At 40.9% G+C, this 14,824-nt stretch overlaps 1 protein-coding gene across 5 annotated transcripts in view; it reads right to left on the reverse strand.

The window, feature by feature from the left end:
* Asph (aspartate beta-hydroxylase) overlaps positions 1-14,824 on the reverse strand; it is a 204,273-nt gene that overhangs the window by 91,175 nt on the left and 98,274 nt on the right. The window lies entirely within an intron of this gene.

Raw genomic sequence — 14,824 nt, forward strand, 5'->3', positions numbered from 1 at the left:
AAAAAGGAAAAGCCTGGCTAATAGTCCACAATGTCAGGGAAAGGTGGTGGGCTTGCTCTCTCCCCTGGCAGAGCATAACAAAAGCACATAAGTGGAAGACAGTGGGGATTCCATGCATTTTCACTCTTCCTAATATACAGAACTAGTATATAGGGAAATATATTCTAAGATTTTCAGTGGATGCCTAAAACTTAGATAGTAGCAAATCAACATACACTGTGGTTTTATTCATCAACATACATATTTATGGTTGTTTGATTTAGAAACTAGGCACAATAAGAGATTATCAATAATTAACACTAGATGAAATAATTTTAATGATACATTGTAATAAAAATTTCTTTTTCGGGGCTGGGAAGGTGGCTCAGTGGTAGAGCGCTTGCCTTGCATGCATGAGGCCCTGGGTTCGATTCCTCAGCACCACATAAGCAAAAAGAAAAAAGCTGGAAGTGGCACTGTGCCTCAAGTGGTAGAGTGCTCGCTTTGAGCTGAAGAGCTGAGAGACAGTGCCCAGGCCCAGAGTTCAGGCCCCACGGCTGGACCCCGCCCCCCCCCAAAAAAAGAAAAAAATTTTCTTTTTCATCTCTCTTCTTTCTGTCCTTCCTTTCTTCCTTCTTTTCCCCCTCCTTCTTCCCTCCCTCCCTTTCTTTCTTTTCTTAATTTCTACCCCTCTCTTTGTTCCTTCTTTTTTTTTCTTTGGTGTCAGTACTGAGGCTTGAACTCTGGCATTAGCTTTTGCACTCAAAGCTGGTTTTCTACCATTTGAGGCACACCTCTGCTTCTGGCTTTTTGGTGGTTAGGTGGAGCTAAGAGTCTCAGGGGCTCTCCTGCCCAGACTGGCTTCAAACTGCAATCTTCAGATATCAGCCTTCTGACTAATTAGGATTACAGCCACCACAACCTGGCTGTGCTTTCTTTCTTAATATATCTTACTGTCATGAACTCATCCTTGTGATGTGAGAAGATACCATGCCCATGAAACAAGACAAAGTGAGGCAAATCCTGCAGGCCCTGTGATGACCCTCTGGTGACATGTGCTTCTGTATTGCAAACAGCAGTTCACCATGAATAACTGCAACCATACATAGGGAGGTCACACATAAGACTGGACTACAGTACATTCTAAAAACAGTGTAAGAAACTAAGCACAGGGCAGAAATTGCTGATGTAAACGCCAGTGGTAACTGGCATTTATTCAAAGCATAAAAACTGCTGTGGGTTAGAACTCTATGAAGAGCAAACAAAGATAATCTTAGCAGTGTATTTTTTTTTTCAAAATAATGCTTGGTCCAATTTGGGGTCTTGCTTAAATAAATTACAAAGCATTATCTTTTAAAGGCACTGTTTTTGAAAGTTTCATTTTAAGTCAGTCTCCGAATTTGCAGCTAGTATGTAAATCTATATATTAATAGATGATGTGCTTTTAAATAAACAACAATATGGATTATCCTGATCTAAAGAGAGCACATTTCCCACCAATTGAAAAATTAAGATCCTAATAACAATTTTAAAATACACTACTATCTGATGTGTTTTTCCCTTAAGAAAGCTATTTTCCTTTCCAGCTCACATTGTTACAATCATTACACAAATTAGCTTTGGAAAACAAGTAGTGCTCAATGGGAAGCATTAGAATGAGATTTTAATGACAAGGAACAATTTGCTATTATTGTCCTGTGGTGTGTTTGACAGAAGATTCACTGGTGGAAACAGGTGTCCTGAATTATCTTGTGTCCTACGGTATAGTTAAAAAAAAAAAAGAACAGAGAAAGAGAGGAAAAAAAGAAAAAAGAAAAGAAAAAAAAGCACAAAATGAAAAATAAAAACAAGTGGATGTATATTTCAACACAGCTAAAAATTTCTTCTCTACTTGCTGACATTGGTAATATATGCTGAGCTTATTTAAATCACTAAAATTGCTGTAATTAAACTTCTCCCTAAATCAGACTTGTATAAGAGTCGGAAATCTCCTATAATTAACTTATCTGTGGAAGTAATCAGACAATAACTGCGGGTGTATTTTAGGCACCAGGAAGACCGCAGTAGCTGTTGAGTGTAATGACTGTAATAAATCTTCAACAGCAGTTATCACATAACCTCTTTTCACAGCTGTACAGAGGGGTGTTTTTGCAATGTTTTTCCTTGAGTCAGTTTAGATGTGCTACTGCTACACTGCATAGCTGTAATATAAGGGAAAAAAAAATAACTAAGGTGATGTGGTGTGACCTGAACTGAACCACCAGCTCATGTGATAACATGAAAATTGGGTAATACCTTGCTATTCCTAAGGAATACTTAGGATTTTAGGGCTGCTCAAGACAGGGAGTTAAAACATCTCCAGGAGGCAGGTAATGGACAAAGACCTACATATACTGACCATGTAGTAATCATGCTCAAGACAGCGATGGCTTGTGGTGCTCATGAAGATTAAAGCCTGAGGCTGGGGGTGTAGTTCTAAGGTAGTATGTTTACCAAGTACGGATGAAGTCCTAGGAGAAAAGGACCCATCAAGACTGAGAGCTATCTCAACAGCTACATATAGTTCTTGTAGCAATAAAATGAATGAGTCTCTGTACAAAGGAGAGCACACTTCACACTTCCCAAGTCACCTAGCCGAAGTCATTTAAATCAAGTCTGCTCAATGTTATTGTACATTTCATCAACCCAACATAGTAAAATATATCAAAGAATAGAGATGCGTCTGAATTGGTCCGAATATTCTAACACACCAGGGAAAGCCACGCTATCATGAATCAGTCTTCCAACATTAAGTACCTGTAAGCTACCATCTATGAAAATGTAAACAGTAATCATTGTATGCTGTATTTACAAAATATCGAAAAATAATATAAGTGGGCAGGTTTGGTGATACACAGTTGTAATTTCAGCAGTCAGGTGGAAGCGGCAAGAAGAGGCCAGTCTGGGCCTCACAGAATGATCCTTTCTCAAAGAAATGTACTTATTACCTTACTTATATAACTGTAACCCCTCTGTACATCACCCTGATAATAAAAAAAATTAACTGTATTGCAGGATTAATATCAATAACGTAAATATAAATAAAAAACTAAAATTAACAAAATAAAGAAAAATCAGTTCAATACCTCATAAAATATTAGTAAAAAACACACACATATATATATATATATATATATATATGCGTGTGTGTGTGTGTGTGTGTGTGTGTGTGATTCAGAGTCAAAGAATCTAGAAGCACTCTCAAATTTGAGATATCTGGCTTTTCATTTTTTTTTAAATTGTGAAAATACAGAGGGGTTATAATTACATGAGCAAGGTAATGAGTACATTTCTTATCCAGCATTGTTGCCTCCTCCTTTGTTTCTCTTTCCGATCCCTTCCCATCTCCCCCCGCCCCGCACCACTCCCATCCCCAACCAAAGTTGTAAAGTTCATTTTTTGACATAACGTCTGTACATGTCATTGTTGCAATGGGTCTACTGTATCCCTAAACAATTTGTTTTTTTAGGTAATAGTATTAACATTTCACTGAATCTATAAAATATCACTGAAACATTAAAAATAACTATTTGAAAGCCAGGTCCTGGGGGCTCACACCTGAAATCCTAGCTACTCAAGAGGCTGAGATTTGAGGATCTTGGTTTGAAACCAGCCAGGAGAGGAAAGTCTGTGAGACTCTAATCTCCAATTAATCACAGAAAAAGCCAGAAGTACACTGTGGCTCAAGTAGTTCAGTGCTAGCCTTGAGCAAAAGGAGCTCAGGGACAGTTCCTAGGCCCAGAGTTCAGCCCTAGAACCAATAAAATACACACACACACACACACACACACACACATACACACACACACACACACACACACACACACACACACTCACACACAACAATTTGAAGGCACTGGGAAACCTAAAGAAACCTAAACAGTTCTTTCTTGAAAGGATATTTCTACTTTATTTATTTATTTATTTATTTATGTCAGTCGTGAGGCTTGAACTCTGGGCCTGGGCGCTGTTCCTCAGCTCTTCAGCTCAAGGCTAGCGCTCTACCACTTGAGCCACAGCGCCACTTCTGGTTTTCTGAGTGGTTTATTGGAGATATGCTTGATAAGAAATGTACTCATTACCTTGCTCATGTGATTGTAGCTCCTCTGTACAGTATTTCCACAAAAAAAAATTATTAAAAGAAAAAAAGAGTCTCACGGTCTTTCCTGCCCAGGCTGGCTTTGAACAGCAATCCTCAGATCTCAGCATCCTGAGTAGCTAGGATTACAGGTGTGAGCCACCGGTGCCCCGCCCTATTTATTTATTGTAAAGGTGATGAACAGGGGGTTATAATTACAATTAAGTAAGGTAATGGGCCGGTGGAAAGAGTGAATTTGTGGCTTTAATTTCTTGGTGAACTTCCTGACCATACCCAATCAGTCAGTGAATAGTTCTGGCCTGGCCCAGTGAAGGGAACAGTAGGAGAAAATAGCAGAGCACTGCAATAGGCAAACAGCTGGGAAGAGTTGAAACACAAAGATCCAAGAATTTTGCCCCAATCCCTGGCTGTATAATGACTTTCCATATTTATGATTAGCCCCACAGAGCTCAGAGGAAAAGCTGGCAGATACTCGAGGGGAGATGATAACCACAAAAATAAATCACCACAACCTTGTAACTCCTACCAACACATCATCTCATACAAATTTTTCTGTCATATTGACTTGACTGCTAATAAATGGTATAATAGCTGGTTTTACCCAGAGCAAGTGAGGCAAAGAAGAGCAAGGTAAAAATGCAACAGCTTTTAGACCAACCCCCTGGAAGTAACACTGTCATTTCTTTTGTAATATTCTATTGGTCACAAGTTAGCTCTATTCAATTCTATTGGCCATACAGGTCAGATCTATCCAATGGAGAAAGGCCCAAACAGAGGCAAAATACCTATATGAGGAGTCACTGAGGCCTTCCTGGAGGCTTTGCCAGACATCTGCCCCTGACAGAACTGCTTCTGATGAAATGTATGAGGTTGCTATGCTTTTTTAAAAATCTGAGTACCTTTCCAAATATACACACAGTTTGGGTGACAGAGAACAGAAGTCTTTCTGGCTTGAAGAGGCTGAACTCAAAAGTTGATAAAGGAAGTGGAACTGGAATAGTGATTACATGAAACAAGAGATGCTGGCCATGAGTTTTGAGTATGAATATTCTGCCTAAATCTTGGGCAGATGAATAAATCCTGCAGACACAAGACACTTTTCACCCCTTCTAATCCTGCCTAGGAGCTGGACTTTACAAACAGCACCTGAAAGCCAATAACTCTGAGCAGAAATATTAGATGCTTTATACAGTAGGGAAAGAAGATCTTTCAGCTTGAGACCAGACAAGTTAATTGTCTATTCTGATGTAAGGATTATATAAAAATACAAAGGTATACAACCCTAAGTGTAATGAGCACAATGTAAATACTTTTTAATGCTTCTGTTAGTTCATGGATACTTCAATTTTTTTCTCATATTACAACTATTTTTATTCAGCACTATGTAATGGTTAGTGTCAATAAAAGAACATTATGGTTAATTTCAAAATTTGGTTAGGACAAAGTTTGTGTTTATTTGCTCAAACATGTCCGGATGTTGATTTTTTAGGTGACAATACCATGTGACTCAGTAGAGTTTTAATTAAACAGAATACATTAGATACAGTGGGTATGCCTAGACCAACTGGAAGAAGGCCTTTAAAAACAGGACTGCCCTCCCTCTGAGAAGAAGGAATTTTGTTTTCAGATTGCTGTAGATGCCAGCTGTAACACTAACTTCTCCTAGGATCTTCAACTACCAGCTTGTTCCAAATTTTTGGATTAGCCTGCCTCTATAATCATATGAGTCAACTTAAAATAAAAATCAAGCCAGAAGGGGCTGGGAAGGTGGCTCAGTGGTAGAGCACTTGCCTTGCAGGCATGAGGCCTTGGGTTCAATTCCTCAGCACCATATAAGCAGAAAAAAAACCTGGAAGTGGTGCTGTGGTTCAAGTGGTAGAGCGCTAGCCTTGAACTGAAGAGCTGAGGGACAGTGCCCAGGCCCAGGGTTCAGGCCCACAACCAACCAAAAAAAAAAAAAAAATCAAGCCAGAAGCTGGTGGCTTATGCCTGAAATCCTACTTTCTCAGGAGGCTGAGATCTGAGGATCATAGTTCAAAGTGAGACTCATCTCCAATTAACCACCCAAAACCAGAAGCACTTTGAGCTGTGGCTCAAAGTGGTAGTGTCAGCCTTCAGCAAAGAGCTCAGGGATATCACCCAGGCACTGAGTTCAAGCCCCAGGACACACATACACATACACACCCACATACACACATACATACATACATACATACATACATACATACATACATACCTACATATATGCATGCATACATACATACATACATACTTGAACCCATACTTACTTGCATACATCTATTCGTTTTACACGCACGCACGCACACACACACACACACATCTCACTCTCTACAGAGTGCTGATAACTATGACTAATAAGGCACCATTAGTTGTGGTTCACGGGTGTGATCCACACTTAAAGTTTTAGTATAGAGTAAAGGGAAAACTCAGAATATGTCCTGTAAATTTGGAGCACAGGGTATCTTAGGAATACTATACAAAGAAGAAGAATCTGGTTGGAGAGGATAGGAGTAAAGAGAGAGACACAGCTTCCTGGAAGTGGTCATATCTGAGCTTGGCTCTAAGAATCAAGAGTGTTTACCAGCTATGAGGAAGCTGAGGGTTGAGGAAGAGAATGTGAAACCAGGAAAGCCATCACAGGAGCTCCATTCTGAGATACCTCCTGTGAGTTGCTACTGAGATTAGCTGCAATTCTCACAGCAGTGGAAAACAGCTTTGTTCAAGTATGTCCAATACCATTTAAACATCACAGGAAAAATTTCATAGGAGATATTATTTGAACAGGAACATTTCCCAATGTGGCTTGAGTGTTACTCATGTTTGCGGTACTTCTATTTTCCTATGATCACAGGAAACCAAAACCAATCTGAATAAATCCACAGAAGGCTCTCGCTGCAACAAGCTGATTCATTGGCTGTAACCCGTTACATTACTAATGGGTTTGGTTGCTGAAAGTGTGGCTTGTTTTGTAATGCCACCTGGTGTTCTGTTGGGGAACTATTACTTTCTGTTCTTAAGAGGAAAAACACAAAAAGTAACAGCAAATCTTTAAATGGCTTTTAAAAAACGTTCTGTAGCATATATTGTTTAAGCAGATCTGAAAATTGTAATGAACAATATACTGAGATGCTGAATATTGGTCTAGGAAAATTTCAGCCTCATCCATGGTACAAATGCAATTTTATTTAACACACATAGCACACAAAAACTTACCCCACCCCTCCACTTCATCCTGATTGTGATCACCATCATCTCTCACTTGGACTGTGGAAATCGCCTTCTCATTAGTCCTCTGCCTCTGGTATTCACCCCTATCCCAGAATGGGCCTCTCAGAGTATAAACAGATGCAATTCACCTGCTGCCCATGTCGCCCAGTGCTTTCCCTTCTCACAGGGGAGCCCATGAATGTCTTCATAATGGCTTTTCAAGCCCTCTTGAGTTTGACCTTCAACCTTTCCAGGGTCATTCATCCTCTCTCCCCTCTCACATTCTTCACCAGCACTCAGCTCACTATTCCTTGAGAGCACTGAGCACACGTGCCATAGACTATCAACAGCTGCTGTGAGCTCTGGACCCTTCTTCCAAATGGAACAGCAGGACTCATACTTCCAACTCTTCAAGTCACTGTCCACAAAAGCTGTGCACAGCAACACCTCTTGCCTATTGCCATCCTCTTCTTCTCCTGTCATATTTGTCTCCATGCCTCTTACTGCAGTTATAATACTTAAAAACTGCATGCCATCCCCTCCAACATACTAAAACATAAATACAGAATAACCATCTCTGATTCCAAATATCTGAAACCCCACATGATCCAAAACACCAGGACTTTTGAGCAACTTACATGAAGAAGCAAAAGGAAGATTCCACACTATTATAATTTTGCTTTCACACACCATTATTTTTTTGGGGGGGGCGGTATTTGTTTGTTTTGTTTGCTGTGGAGTTTGAACTCTGGGCCTGGGTGCTGTTGCTGTTCCTGAGCTCTTTAGCTCAAGGCAAGTGTTCTAGCACTTGAGCCACAGTGCCACTTCCAGCTTTCTGGTGGTTAATTGGAGATAAGAGTCTCACAAACTTTCCTGCCTGGGCTGGCTTTGAACCATGATCCTCAAATCTCAACCTCCTGATAGCTAGGATTACAGGCAGGAGCCACGAGTGCCCAACTTTGCACACAATTACTTTAAAAATGTTTTATACAGGCTGGGTAGTTGGCTCAGTGGTAGAGTGCTTGCCTTGCATGCATGGGGCCCTGGGTTTAATTCTTCAGCACCACATAAGCAGAAAAAAGCTGTGGCTCAAGTGGTAGGGCGCTAGCCTTGAGCTGAAGAGCTGACAGTGCCCAGGCCCAGAGTTCAGGCCCCACGACTGACAAAAAAAAAAATTTTATAAAAGGCAATGGGATATTGAATATGAAACATGTATGACTTACACATAAGTCTTATATCATGTGTGGCATGCATGATTTATATAGCTGTATATAATGCGTACATGACTTCCATGCTTTGACGTGGGCTCCATTTCTGAGATATCTCATTTTGTATATGTACATATTCCAAAACCTCAATAATTCTGAACTCTAAAACATTTCTGGTGTGAGGCATTTTGGATGCAGAATTCTTACATTGTGCCATGACAGCAGCAATTTTGTTTTGTGCTTGCTGTATCGCCAGTGCCTGGCACAGTGCTGGGCACACAGTAAGTATTGAGTACATGCTGAATGAATGGATAAAAACAAGTGTTTGAGTGTGACATCTAATGAGCTGTGTGAGCACTGCATTACTGTGTAGTTTACTCTCTTACTTTGCAGCTCTGCAATATGGAACATGTGGGGAAAGGTGACACCTGGTGGCCAGAAACTGATAATGTAACTATATCTAAAGAGAAATCATCTGACTGAATTCATGATTCTGATTTCTCCAAAAGAGAAAGGTTATTTTGGAATAAGCTTTGTCACTCTACCAAAGTAAACAAAATCTGATTCTCTAAAATAAGACAGGGCTGGTGTGATAGTTAAGTAAAAATCCTGTTTACTTACTTTCTTCAGTTATTCATCAAGGCTTGTAAATGGTGCTGGCAAAATTGGTTAATCACTTGTAGAAAACTAGAGCTAGATCCTTATATATCACCCTGAGCCAGAATCAACTCCAAATGGATCAAAGACCTCAGAGTCAAAGCAGACACGCTGAAATATTACAGAATAGAATAGGAGAAACCCTAGGTCTCCTTGGCACAGGCCGAAATTTTCTTAATAGACACCCAGAAACACAACAAATCAAAGAAAGGTTGGACAAATGGGATTGCATAAGCTGCAGAGCTTCTGCATGACAAAGGGCATAGCTAGCAAGATCAATAGAAAGCCCACAGATTGGAAGATCAATAGAAAGCCCACTAGCCATACAATTGACAAGGGTCTCATATCTAAAATATACCTGGAACTCAAAAAATTAAATCCCCCAACAAGTCCTCAAAGAAACAACTGCCCAATAAATAAGTGGGCTTAAGGCTTAAAGAAACTTCTCTGAAGAAGAAAGAAAGATGGCCAATAGACACATGAAGAAATGCTCAACCTTCCTAGCCATAAAAGAAATGCAAATAAAAACAACATTGAGATACCACCTCACCCCAGTTAGAATGCCTATAATCAAGAACTCTAATAACAACAGATGCTGGAGGGGATGTGGCAACAAGGGAACCTTACTGCATTGTTGGTGGGAGTGTAAACTTGTTCAACCACTTTGAAAAGCAGTATGGAGGTTCCTCAAAAGAATGCACATAGAGCTCTCCTATGACCCAGCAATCCCACTTTTGGGCCTTTACCCAAATGATCACAAACAAGACCACACTAAAGCTACCAGCACAATGTTTATTGCAGCATTATTTACCATAGCTAAGATATGGAACCAACACAGATGCCCCTCAGTAGATGAATGGATCAAGAAAACGTGGTATATATACACAATGGAATTCTATGCCTCCATCAGAAAGAATGACATTGCCCCATTTGTTAGGAAATGGAAAGGTTTGGAAAAAATTATATTAAGTGATGTAAGGCAGGCCCAAAGAAACATAGGTCCCATGGTTTCCCTTATTTACAACAACTAGTATATGTCTGAGACAAGCAGAAATGGTCAGATAAGTTGATGTTAGGCGAAATGAACCCCAAGATAAGGACTCAAATGTTTTTTTTCTTTCTTGCTAGTGTTTCTAACATATTTATAAGATGATTTCTTTGTTGCCTTGTATGTCCCTCCCCCACGGTATAACCCTTGTTTTCACTGTATTTGATGTTGGTATAATTTGTGGAGGGGAAGGAAAAAAAACAAATTGTTTAAATAGGGATACAGGTGGACCCATTGCAACAATGAGACGTACAAGTCGTTATGTCGAAAATGAACTTTACAACTTTGGGGGGGGGGAGGATGGGGGGGAGAGGATGGGATGGGAAGGGGAAACAAAGGAGGAGGCAACAATGCTTGATAAGAAATGTACTCATTACCTTGCTCATGTAATTGTAACCCCTCTGTATGGTATTTTAAAAAAATGCATTTGATGTTAGTATAATTTGGGGAGGAGAAGGGAAAACCCAAAATGTTTAAATAGGGATACAGGTTGACCCATTGTAACAATGAGATGTACAAGACACTGTTGAACAATGAACTTTACAATTTAGGTGGGGATGGGGGGTAGTGTAGTTGTGGAGGTGGGAGAGAAGGGATAGTAGGGGAAAAACAAAGGAGGAGGCAACAATGCTCAGCAGGAAATGTATTCATTACCTTGTTCATGTAACTGTAACCCCTCTGTATAGTATTTTCACGATAAAAAACTTATTAAAGAAAAGAAATTCATTAAGGTTCTTGGAAGATAATATAGGCAGAAAAATCAGTCAACTTGAAAATTCGTGTTGAAACAAGTTTATAATTGCATTTAAAGAAATCTCAATTGCTATTACTATGAAATTAAAATTCATTAATTAAGTACATTCCTTTTAACTAGACAGTCTCAGAATGGAATGTCTCTTTTTTCTTCTTCCCTTCCAGTTAGTAGTATCACATGAATGAATCTATTTGAGTAAAAAAAATGTGGGTTTCCAAGAGCTGACAATTTGCTCAAGCAGGATTTTCAATGAATCTGTGTAACCACAGATTAACACTGGTTCATTATTTCTCTGAATCCTGACAAGTGCTACATTTAATGCAGTACTTCAGTTACAAACATCCTTTGGGTGTTTCTGACCTCACCCTCCAGCTTTCATGGTGGGTGGACGACAGAGCAAGGCTAGCCAGCCTTTTGTACTGTTCTATCTGTGGTCCAACCATCCCAGCTCCTGAACTCTACTGGGAATCCCTGTTAGGATTAGAACTCCTGGAGGATTGAACTGTGTGCAGTACATGGGGGCAATGTAGGTAAGATTAGGTAACCTAAGAGGCAGCAACAGGGTCTCACTGTGAGCAGAAGGTCTGGGACTGTATATGCAAAGTGTCATAATCACAATTCCAGCCCTCCTGTGCCAACCTTTGTTAGACTGTCCCAGGAGGACCTCTGGAAGTGACGCAGTCAATGAGTGGATGAAAAAGGGCTCTGGTTGGTATAATGTGTGCCTGGGCTGGGTTCCTATGCATGAATCAAAATGACCTATTTGAATCTGGGCGCTGGTGGTTCACATATGTAATCCTAGCTACTGAGAAGGCTGAGATCTGAGGAATGCGGTTCAAAGCCAACCCAGGCAGGAAAGTCTGTGAGACTCTTGTCTCCAATTAACCACCAAAAAGCCAGTAGTATCAGCACACACACACACACACACACACACACACACACACACACACACACACACACACACACACACACACACACACACACACACACACACACACACACACACACACACACACACACACACACACACATCCTGTCTCCCTACCAGTGTTTGCTCTCTGACTCCTCTAACTGCCCATCTGGGGTGTTCAGCTTACTCCTGGGGCTCCCAGGCCTCCTGGGGCTCAGCCTCTAGAGCTCTCTTTCCTTTCTCAGGTCCTATGCAGATGCTTCAGGGCTCAGAGAACCCTAGTGCTTACCCAGCTGCCTGGAGGATGTCCCCTACCTACTCAGAGACATGTTGTCCTTACCCACCTCCTCTGCTCCCTCCAGCACACTCTGGTGTACTGCCTGATTCCCACCTGCTCCCTAGATAAGAACAATGCCTGGCCTATAGCAGGCATATGGGTATTTATGGGGATGAAAGAATGGCCAGATGTGTGTGTGTGTGTGTGTGTGTGTGTGTGTAGATATAGATATACCTATCTATATATAGCTATCTCTGTTATCTGTCTGTCTGTCTGTCTACCAACCTACTTATCCATCCATATCCTGATGACTAAGTGAAAATTTTAGCATCAAACAATATACGGACTGCCAATATGTGGATGCTATGTTCATCTTGGAAATCTTGACTGAAACTGCCAATTTTCACTTCCTCTCAATGCTCAAATTCCCCCTTTCAGAAATAGAACTGTCCACAAAATTCTGTCAGTTTAAATATGTTTCTTGTGAGAAGGCTACTCTTTCACCAATCTTCCTTCCTGCTGTATGGACTAGCTATAAAGGCTTATGCTTGAGTAGCCCTTTTGTAACATGAGGTTAAAGACTAAGGATGACAGACTGGCAAGAAAGGAACTGGGTCCCTCATTTGCCACTGAACTGGCATTAGGTTATTGATGTCTTTTTAAGCCATTGACATTTGAACTTTTCAAATTACATATGACTCAAGGAATTACAGTGGATATGTGGTGGTTTCTACAACCAATCTGCATTTGACATACAATCTGATTCTTAAAGAAAGCCATAACATACATTAGTAGGGTTCATTTCCCTTACCAAGTTACTGGGGTTTGAACTCAAAGGGCCTCTTGCTTGGCTTTTGTTCTACCACTTGAGCCAGTCTGGCATTTTGTTGGTTACTTGGGGATAGAGTCTCTTGGATTTTCTGTCTATGCTGATTTCAAGCTTCAATCTTCTGAATCTCTGCCTCCTTAGGAGGTAGGATTATAGACATAAGACCTAGCAAAACTTTAGAATAAAGATTTTCTTTTTCTTGTTTGTTTGGTACTCCAAATGGCTAGGTACAGCATTTCCATGTATGTACTGAGTTCAGACTCAGGAAATCACAGGAGACCAAACAGTTACTGTGGCTCCTTGGGGAAGGACAGCAGCATCCCCCTCACCCAGGTGCACCACTCAGCTGTTAGTCTCCTGGAGTTCCACATTCCAAGCCTGCCATCGGGATCTGCCTCTTACTTTTATGTACTTTGAGTTTGCTTAAGCCTTTCATGCTTTTTCATATGAACACTCAGTAATAAACAATAATAGAAGTTCACCTAATATTTACTGAGTGCCTCATGTATGCCTGTGAAGATCAGGGGATGCAGCAGTGTGACACAATTGTGTCTTTCTGGAACCTTCATCCCAGTGGACAGTTCAGAAATGAACATTAGATTATTAAACTATAAATATATTACATGGTGACGGTACAATAAGAAAATAAAGCCAGGATTCAGGACATATTATGGGATATCAGGAGGCCAAATCTTAAGGAAAAGCAGACTCAAGGGAGGCTTTCTGAAAGGACAAAGCTGAGGAGAGACTGAAGGAGTGAGCCACATGTACACATAGGAGAATAAAACTTAGCCCACAGGGTGCAGCCAGTGCAAAGGTCCTGAGTCCTGTAGGTGCTTGACACAGACGCCAGTGTGGGTGCGGTTGAGTGAGGAAAGGAGACAATCACAGGACATGGGGTTGGAGAGGGAGAGAAGTAGATGCTAGAGAAATAGGGCAGCCCAAACGTCTTACATTTTAATTTACTCTGCAGTTACCATGTTGAGAAAGAACTGAGCAATACCAAGGGGGGAGCTGGAAGTCCAGTTAAGCAGTTACTCAAGTAATCTAGCTTTAAACCTTGTTGGGAGCAGGAGAAGGTGGTAGGAAGTAGTTGGATATTCAACTTTTTCTGAAGAGAAGGCCATTGGAATATGTTCTGGGAAGATGGTGAGATATGAAAGGAAGTTCACAGGAGGCACATGTTAAGATGGAGGAAGGGGCATTTACTTTTACAGCATGATTAAGACAGCTCTGGTTGCGTTTAGAGTACAAAGACATATAACATCATGAGATCATGAAAACGACTAAGAATAGATCTGAGGACCAAGTCCTGAGCAAACCAGTGTCTAAAGGTCCAGGGAGATGCGCTTCTACCCAGAGAGACTGGGAAAGACCAGCAGGACAGAAGAGAAGGAAAACCAAGGGAGTGAGAACCCAGGCAGTGAGGGAGTGCGGGGGGGGGGGGGGGGGTTCACATAGAGGGAATGATGGAGTCCGTACTCAGGGCTGGTATTCATCTTCCTGCTGGGAGTTTTTCTTTAGCATTGATTAGTATCCATTATAGCCAAATCATGAGCAGATTGGGAGAGCAGTAAGGAAAGGCAACAGTCAGCTGTTCAAGTCTGGTGACGATGTGAATCCCAGACAACTCTAAAACAAAACAAACCATCTGGGTGCTGCTACCTCACACCTGTAAAACTAGCTACTTGAGAGGCTGAGATCTGAAGATCACCGTCCAAAGCCAGTCCAAGCAGGAAAGTGTGTGAGATTCTTATCTCCAATTAACCACCAAAAGGCAGGAAGTGGAGTTGTGC

Source organism: Dipodomys merriami, unplaced genomic scaffold (assembly GCF_024711535.1).
Source record: "Dipodomys merriami isolate MVZ:Mamm:240054 unplaced genomic scaffold, mDipMer1.0.p SCAF_4, whole genome shotgun sequence".
Taxonomy (NCBI): domain Eukaryota; kingdom Metazoa; phylum Chordata; class Mammalia; order Rodentia; family Heteromyidae; genus Dipodomys; species Dipodomys merriami.